Below are 8,856 nucleotides of genomic sequence, written 5' to 3'. Positions count from 1 at the left end.
CATCTTTTACCATCAATTGTCCCTTCAAGGGGAACCATGGACACAATTCTCCTTATGTATGAAAAGAATAAATTTAAGTTTCCGTTTTTTTTTTTTTAAAGTAGAGAGTGTAGAGAGATAGAGGTAGAGAGAGAGGGAATTTTTTAATATTTATTTTTTAGTATTTGGCGGACACAACATCTTTGTTTGTATGTGGTGCTGAGGATCGAACCCGGGCCGCACGCATGCCAGACGAGCGCGCTACCGCTTGAGCCACATCCCAGCCCCTTAAGTCCTTTTTCTTAACACGCGCCCCCCTTGAGGGCCTCCTTGAGGCCTGACAAAAACAACTCATGTGACGAAACTGCTTGTCCCATGGTGGGTCACTCACCTTGCGTCGTCCTCTCTCTCCTCCTGGATCTGTCTCTCGGTCGTGTCTGCCAAGGCGATCGCGCGCTCCCGCTTGGCCAAGTCTTCCCGGAGGACGGCGTTCCTTCTCAGTCAAAGGCTCGGGCACAAATGTCCCGTCAGGCAGGACACATCAACGTGGGCAGCGAACCTAGATGGGGAGGAATGAAGGGACAAGAGACACGAAAGGTGACAGCAAGACAAAAATTCTGATCAAGCTGCAAACTTTTATTGTTCACACAGGGGTATTTATATGCTGGGGATGGGGAAGCTCTCTAATCAACAATTGCTGGATGTGGGTGGTAAAACTGCCAGGTGCAAGATGTCTGATGATCCTGATAACCGCAGGATGTTCCAGGGAGATAGGTGGCTGCAGGATGCCTCCCAGGCAGGATGTCTCCCAGGGGGCTGTCAGGCTAATCTTTGAAGGAGAATTTCCTTCTAGTCCCTGACATAAATTAGTAAGTCAGTCAATATTGAGTGATATCCAAACCCAGCAATGCTCCTGAGGGCCAGAGCTCTTTGGTGTTTGCTCCAGAGGCCTTGTTATCCTAGAATGATTGTATTAAGAGCCATCACTTGAAAAGAATCTCCTCACACCAGGCCAACTTTTCAGAGTGAAGCTGCGACAGGTTTTGTATTTATGCCATTTGAGCTTATAATTGAATAATATGCAAATTCTTGGAAGGGACTAAAAGTGAATTGCATTGATTTGGGAGGGACATGATTTGTGGGGTAGAATTATGGCTTATTCTTCAGTGAGCACTTGATTTTCACAGCGTGATCACAGCAGGAGGTTTGAGCAGAAACACTCGCAGGTGTGTCAGTTTCCCACAGAGCCTGGCCTGGCCATGCACTCAGATGGCCCTGTCCTGTGCCTTGGCCCGGAGGGCTCTTCTTTGGTCTCAGTGGCCTCGTTCTGCCAGACTCTGTTCCCTGACATTGTACGTGGGGGCTGGACGGTCCCCGGCGTGACTTTTCATCCAGTTCACCAACGTTGCTGCTTCTGCCAGATCCACAGCATCTCTTCCAACTGATCTTTACAGTTCTGCCCATCAGAGAGGCCAGGAGGAGCAAAACCACCACGCTGGATTCACTGATTCACAGAGACAAGTATGCTCAGCAGGGGTGACGGCTGGGAGTCGTTTCATCCCAGCTGTTTCATCGATGGTCACTTGTGACTGACAGTGTGTTCTGGTGACTGTGGCCTCCCATTGCAACCTCAATGAGGAATACAGTGGGTGCTCCTGCCTCTGATGACTACCTGCTACCCCCTGGGGCCTCCCAGCCAGGACTTGGTGGCCATACTCTGCCCTGTGAGCTCTGCGCTGTACTGGGTGCTGTGACGCTGGTAAAGCACCTGGTTATATCCTTCCCATGCACATGGCAGAAGCCTCCCGCGAGGCTCTCATTTCAAGAGCTCTCCTCCATGCTGGATCCAGGACCTGTCATCCTTCTACCAGGAGGCTGAGGAGGAGGGTCGCCTGCTCTGGCCAGCCTGGGCATCTTGGCGAGACCCTGTCTCCAGGTTAAAAATGAAAAGGGCTGGGGATGTGGCTCAGTGGTTAAGAGGCCCTGTGTTCCAGTCCCAGCACCTTAGAGAGAACAGAGTGGTGATGGAAGCTTCCTCTGCTTCTTGGGGTTAGAAGGGCTATCCTGTCCTGCAGAGGGTGCTGGTGGGAACCCCAGCCCTGCTCAGAGGTTTTGGTGTGTGTGGCCATGCTGGTGCAAGTCCAGAGCACCTCAGAGAGGACCAGAGTGATGCCCTCCAGAGTGCCGGGCAGAGTCAGAGAGGACCAGAGCAATGGCTTCCAGGGTGCCGGGTGGAGTAGGCCTGCAGGCTGCACTGAGGAGCATCCCTGCTGCCTCTCGAGGGTCCCACCTGGGGTGGGCTGGTTTTGAGCTGAGGTAGGCTTACCTCCACTTCTTGGTGGAAGGCCTGGCTTCTTGGTGTGTTAGTGAGCTGCTCCTAAGAGCTGATCCTGGAATAAAGCAGCCAGTGTTGACGGCATGTGTGCCTCAGCCGTGATGTTATGTGCCTCACCAACACCCACTGAACCTGAGCAAGACTAACATACCCACCACCACCACCACCACTACTACTATTTCAATTCAAATACTTTCATGACTTGGCAGTTACGTTTTGATCAGAGTTAGGTGGGGCCCCAGGCTGGTGCGGGAGCTGGGGCAGGAAGCCAGCTGGATAGCAAGAGTGGGTGGGGGAGTATTTTTGGTACTGGGGATTGAACCCAGGGGTGCTCTACCCCTGAGCGACAGCCCTAGTCCTTTTTATTTTTAATTTTTTCCCTTTTCTTCACATCAGATGGGTAATGTGCCAATGCATTAATAGTTCTAATTTTGAGACCAGGGCTTGCTAAGTTGTCCAGGCCGTCCAGAACGTGCCTACCTCCTGTCTCTGCTTCCAGAGCTGATGGGATCTCGGGTGTGGCCACAAAGCCCAGCTTATTTTCCCACTTTAGAGACTTAGACATTGAGCAGAGGGCCACCGAGTGGCAGAGCCAGGATTGCCTCAGGCCACCTGCCTGTGTATCCTACACCAAGCCACCCGAACTCCACCACCATTGCCACCACATTCCTGTCCTTTCCTTATTCCAAGGTCACTGTGATGTGGTGCACGGAGGGAGCTGGTGACAGGGGATCAAAGCCATCCTCTAGGTATGGCAAGGGTGCAGCACTGCCTGCAGCTACCCAGTCCCAGTCCCACGGCAGGGCCTGGCTTCTCCCTTCAGTGGTCCTGGGCATCCTAGGGGTGGCAGTGCGGTGATCAGCAGGACAAGGCCACACTGAAGGCCTTCATTTGCTCACACGTGGGGTGTCCTGAGCCAGGTAGGAAAGCAGGGGCTCACCTTTGGGAGAACTGCCGATGGCCCGTTTGGTTTTGGCTGTGGTACTAAAGGAACCGCCCACTCTGCCCTAAGTTTTATATGCCTCAGAAACAGCTCAGTGGCCTTCACTCTGACATCAGCTACCATTTCCTACTGTAGGATTTTAATTTTCTTATTACAAAATTTTAAACACGGGGAAGAATTGAGAAAACAGTGTCCCTCATGTAGCCTCGTCTGGGGTCTGCACTTGACAAATACGTTTGTAAACCACTTATTTTCACAGGGGTGGTGCATTAGGACCAGGTAATTATCTAAATAACATTTGCAAGCTTGGAAACTGTACCCAAGGCACAGAAAGATTCTACTTTTCTCTCTTTTTAGTGTCGGGATATTTTTAAGAGAGTTTTAAAAAAATAGTAAAGGACAAGACAAAAATGCAGGGGTGTTTGGAATCCCCTGCTCCAGGCTTCACACGTGTTAAGCTGCTTTTAATGTCAGGAAAACCTCTCTCTCTCTCTCTCTTTTAAAGTATTTCTAGTTCTAGTTGGACATAATATCTTTATTTTGTTTATTTCATTTTTTTTTTTCATTTGGTGCTGGGGATCGAACCCAGGGCCTCATGCATGCTGGGCAAACCCTCCATCACCGAGTCACAACACTAGCTCCAAAACCTCTTTCTTAAAGAGGACATGCATGTTTCTGATTTTCATATTTTTTTTTCCTAAAGAGGGGCTGGCTGTTTTCTGCCATGATGTAAAATCTGTTCATTTGGTTTTTCATCCGAGGAACAAATGTCAATTTGATTTATTGGGAATTTTCAGAAAAATGGAAATTGCCATTTTTGGGTATGCAAGAATGGATGGTAATTCTAAAGCCATCCAGACACATGGAGACAAGCGCTCTGGAGCTTTGCAATTTCTCATGCCTCATCCATTTCCACACACCTGGACAAGGGTCAGTGGCCTTATTTTCCCAGCCTTCCCCTACATGGCCAGTGGTGGGGCCTGCTGGCTGGTTGCGTAATCTCACGTGCACGTCTTGCCAGGGTCAGGTCTTCAGCTGCTGCACAGGGAACGCTGGACGCTCACCTGGCCCCACCAGAGTTGGGACTCAGGGCCAGGTCTCGTGGGTGCCACTTCTCTCCCCAGCAGGTGGCCACTGTCGGTCCCTCCTGTAGTCACTGTGGTTTGTTCATGCAGAAACAAGCCCTTGAAAAAGCCCAGGTTGGCTCATGCAGACCTCATATGTGGCTTTTCCACACAATGGCATCTTGGGGACCACTTTGTGATGGCACCGATCCAGCCACTGTGTTCTCATTCTGGGCTGCTCACACTGTGGTGGTATTACTGTGAACGCTGCTGCCCTGTGTCCTGCGCGGGTTCTGTAGTGTGTGTGCAGGACCCTGCAGAGAGGTCCCAGAGGCGAGCTGTTGTCCCTGCTGACCACTGCCTCCTTCCTTGTCTTTCTCAGCTGCTGGGGCCTGGCAAAGCCAGGAGTCCTGCTCCCACAGCCCGATGGCAGTGGGAGGTTTTGATTTGCATTTCTCTCACCTGAGTGAGACTGAACCTCTTTGTGGGTGGGTGGCTTTCTTTTCCTAGCCGTTTCTAGCAGCCCTTCATTATGAAGAACTCCATTTGCAGTGAGTTGGAGATACACTTTTCCATCTTGAAATCTAGCTTTTGTTTTTCATTTTAAAATAGAGTTGAATTTATCACTTTCTTAAGTGATTTATGGCTTTTGAGTCACAAAGACCAATTTCCCCTCCCAAAGTAATAAAACAAATTTGTCCATCAAATTTCTTCTTTCTTTCTTTCTGCTGAGAATGGAACGCAGGGCCTCGCACAGGCTAAGGAAGGACTGTGCCACTGAGCCCCGTCCCTAGCCATTCTTGTTTTATTTTGATCTTGTACCATGCCTAGCTTGTAATTTCGTTTTTGTAAATAATTTTATCTTTTGGTACTTGAGACGGAAGCCAGGGGCACTTACCGCTGAGCCACATCTCCAGCCCATTTTATTTTTTATTTTGAGACAGGGTCTGGCTAAGTTGCTGAGGCTGGCCTTGAACTTGTGATCATCCCACCTCAGCCTCCTGAGTTGCTGGGATTACAGACATGCACCACCGTGTCTGGCTGTAATTTCATTTCTAAATTCCTGTTTGCATCTTTGTCACTGGGGTTGCTCTCAGTGTAAGGTGGAGGCCGGGCTAGTGTTGCGATCTGTAGCTGTAGTTTCAAGGTAGTCTCTGAAGGGCACATGGTTCTGATAAATCACAGGTGCGCCCATCACATCAAGGTATTCAGGCTCACTCCTGCACTAGTTGTGGAACTGTCGCTTGTTGGACAATGCACAGGTTTTAACGACAGCAGCTTGAAGTGCCTCTCTCTATCTCAGTGGGTCTGGACTCCTTCCCACATACGTTAGTGTATTTGTCTCTGGCTACCTCTCTTATTTTTCCCTGTTTTTCTCTTATTTGTCCTAATTTTTAGAATCAAGTGTCTAGTTCCCATGAAGCAAAGCAAGATATAACAAAAGAACCCCTATTCTGACAGCCAGGCACGGTGGCCCATGCCTGCAATTCCAGCAACTCAGGAGGTCGAGGCGGGAGGATTACAAGTTCAAGAGGAGCCTCAGTGACTTAGTGAGGCCCTAAGCAACTTAGTGAGACCCTGTCTCTAAATAAAACATAGAAAGGGCTGGGGTTCAGTGATTGAGCACCCCTGGGTTGAATCTCCAGCACCCAAAAAGGAAACAAACAAAAAAACCCCAACAACAAAAACAAGAACAGTGTCTTAACATTGAGTCCTGGTTGAGGGCTGGACTGCGTCCCCTGAAACTCCCACATGGCAGCCCCAAGCCGCAGGCCCTCAAGGTGCTGTGTATCTGGAGACAGGGCCTTGGAAGAGCGGGTGAAGACGAACAAGGCCCTTGGGGTGAGAGACCAGAACCCCGCAGGAAAGGGAATGTGTGTGTGCAAGGACAGCACTGTGAGGGGACCAGAAGGTCCGTCTGCACACCGGTGGGGCTGGGGCTGGGGGCTGGGCCCCGGGCTAGGTGCAGGCTCTCGGGTGCCCTGTGGGCCAATTCACCCCACCCCTTCATGGTCCCAGCAGCGCCTTCAGCTTTCCTCACCTAGTTCCTGTGGTTTTTGGTTAATTGCTGTTTTAATTCTGATTTTGAAAGGGGCGTTGTGATCTTTTCCTTAAAAATGTCTCTGAATATATGAACGCTCATTAAATTTGTGTCTGTGATCTTTTCCCTTTTTTTTTTTTTTTTAAAGATGAGATCATCTCACACTCGTCCCAGATGAGCTCTTCTCTGCGGCACCATGTAGCCGAGCCACCTACAGTTCACGCGTCCCCCGGTGCTGATGTCCCGCCACCCAGAGCCCCTGGGACCAGGCTCACTGTGCCGGTTTGGCCCTGTGCCTCTGCTTGCCTCTCCAGCCTCCCTCTCCACATGCTCCATCTCTTCGGGGAGCGTCATGCTCCCCTGTGGAGGGGAAGCCCTCGATGAAGCTCATGGCTCATTGGCTGCTCCCAGGTTTCCCTCTGAGGACCAATAGCCCTGCAGGGTGCTCTCCTTTCAGGACCGGACGTGACAGAGCTGAGCTCTCAGTGCACCTGGGCTCCCTCCAGACTGGTCGCCAGCTCAGCGTGTCCAGCAGGCCTCCTCCTATGTCCTTGTGTACCGCTGTTTACCGGTGACGAGTCCTTGCTTCCCCAATTCTGAAGTATAATACCAGAGAAGCACGCCAAGGCAAGTGTAGAGTGGAAAGTAGGAGCTTTAATAAAGGACAGCAGAAAAGTCTTCTCCCTGAGGAAGAAGGGGGACCCAAGAGGTGGAATCCATGGAAGGGCGATGTCTTCCCTCTTTTATGGCTAAGGTCTTCCTTCAGCTTTCCCACATTCCTGTCGCATGCCTTCCAGTCCTTGGTTCTATTATCTTGCAGTGATGGAATGTAGGTGTGACGGCCCAAAGGATGGGGGACAGGTGGGCAGAGGAATCTGGGCAGGAAGGGCTTTTGGATTAGCATCTCCTTGTTTGCTGGGAGCTGCTTCATTAACATTTCCTTGAGATGTTAATTGAAATTAACATTTCAATTCCCCTTTTCCTGGACTCCATTCTTAATATGGCCTTCATTCTTGATTTTACTGGATATCAGACCAGATTTACCTAACTACGCTAACTACCTATCTGTAAATCTGGCTTCACTTTCAGCCACTGTGGCTCTGGCTGATTGTGAATGGACTGGATGTAAAGCGACATTTCATTGCCATTTTAATTTGAATTTCTCTGACTCCAGGATGGTCCTGCATCCTTTGATTGGCACAAGCTCCTTCAGTTTTACTTTAGTGCATTTCCTTTTTGTGTCCTCAGATCTTTAAAAATCAGATTGCTTATCTTTCGGTCTTTATTTGGTATTGAGTTGGGAGAGAATTTTGGCCTCACGGACTGCAAATGTTTTCTTGATGTTTCGTTTCCCTACTTATATTTCGGACCTTTTTTGCCATGCAATAAAACCTGAGTAAATATTTTTTCTCTCTGGATCATAACATCCTCTTTTCTGTGGGTTGTGAACTTTTTCCCCAACTTTAAGTTATACGTGTGGTCTCATACGGGATCCTAACATTCTCATTTTGCTTTTAGTAAAGTACTGACCTGCTTGGAGTCAGGTTTTACCGGGGAATGGGGAGCGGGGTCCAGCGTGGACATGCAGTAGCCCTGCCCACTGTCTCCTGACAGCTCCTCCCTATGCTCTATCCTCTAGAGCTGGGGCTCTCTCCGGGCTCCTTGTTCTGTGTTACCCATGTGTCTATTCCCGTCCCTCCATCCTCTAGTCAGGGCTTCGGACTGTCTTGCTCTCGCTGAGCAGATCCCCTTTCTGTGTTCCAGAATCCCCTTGGCTGTCCTTGAACATTTCATTTTTCCCCCATCTTTTTTGTTGGTGCATATAGTCAGGCACAGATGGTGGGATTCTTTGTTGCACATTCATACCTGTGCACAGCGTCACTGTACACTAGGGCTGACATGGTCCCCTCCCTCCCACCTCCCCCTTGCTGCCCCGTCCTCTACTGAACTCCCTTCAGTTTCCATGAGAAACTCCCCGCCAACTTTCTTGTTCTTTTTCCTCTCTAACTTCTACATATGAGAGAAAACATTCAACCCTTGACCTTCCGAGTTTGGCTTCTTTGGCCTGACATAAGAACATTTCTCAATCTGTGTGTATTTAAAAACGTTGTATCCAATTTAAACAAGGATTCCATTGGCATTTTTAGAGATACTTAGAATAAATGGAGGAGAGTCTTCTTATATTAATTCTTCTCATCCAGAGATACAGTATATTTTCCATTTCTGTAGGTCTTGTTTTACAACATATTGTATTTTAAAATTCATCTTGTATTTTACTTTAAGATTATTATTGGATTTATATCACTTTCGACCAATGGGCTATTTTCTTCCTTTTCAGCTTTATTCGGTGTTGTCAATACACAGAAAACATCTTAGAGGCTTACCTCTGATCCACCGTCAGCACAGAGTTCGCTCTATCATAATCCACCTGACCCGTCTCCTGCTGCCCCTGTGTACAGTCACAACTGTGCCCTACACCTGTGGTGTTCCTGTT

This window comes from Marmota marmota, unplaced genomic scaffold (assembly GCF_001458135.2).
Source record: "Marmota marmota marmota unplaced genomic scaffold, marMar, whole genome shotgun sequence".
In the NCBI taxonomy this organism is placed as follows: Eukaryota; Metazoa; Chordata; class Mammalia; order Rodentia; family Sciuridae; genus Marmota; species Marmota marmota.
Note: the sequence above shows the minus strand (reverse complement) of the source record.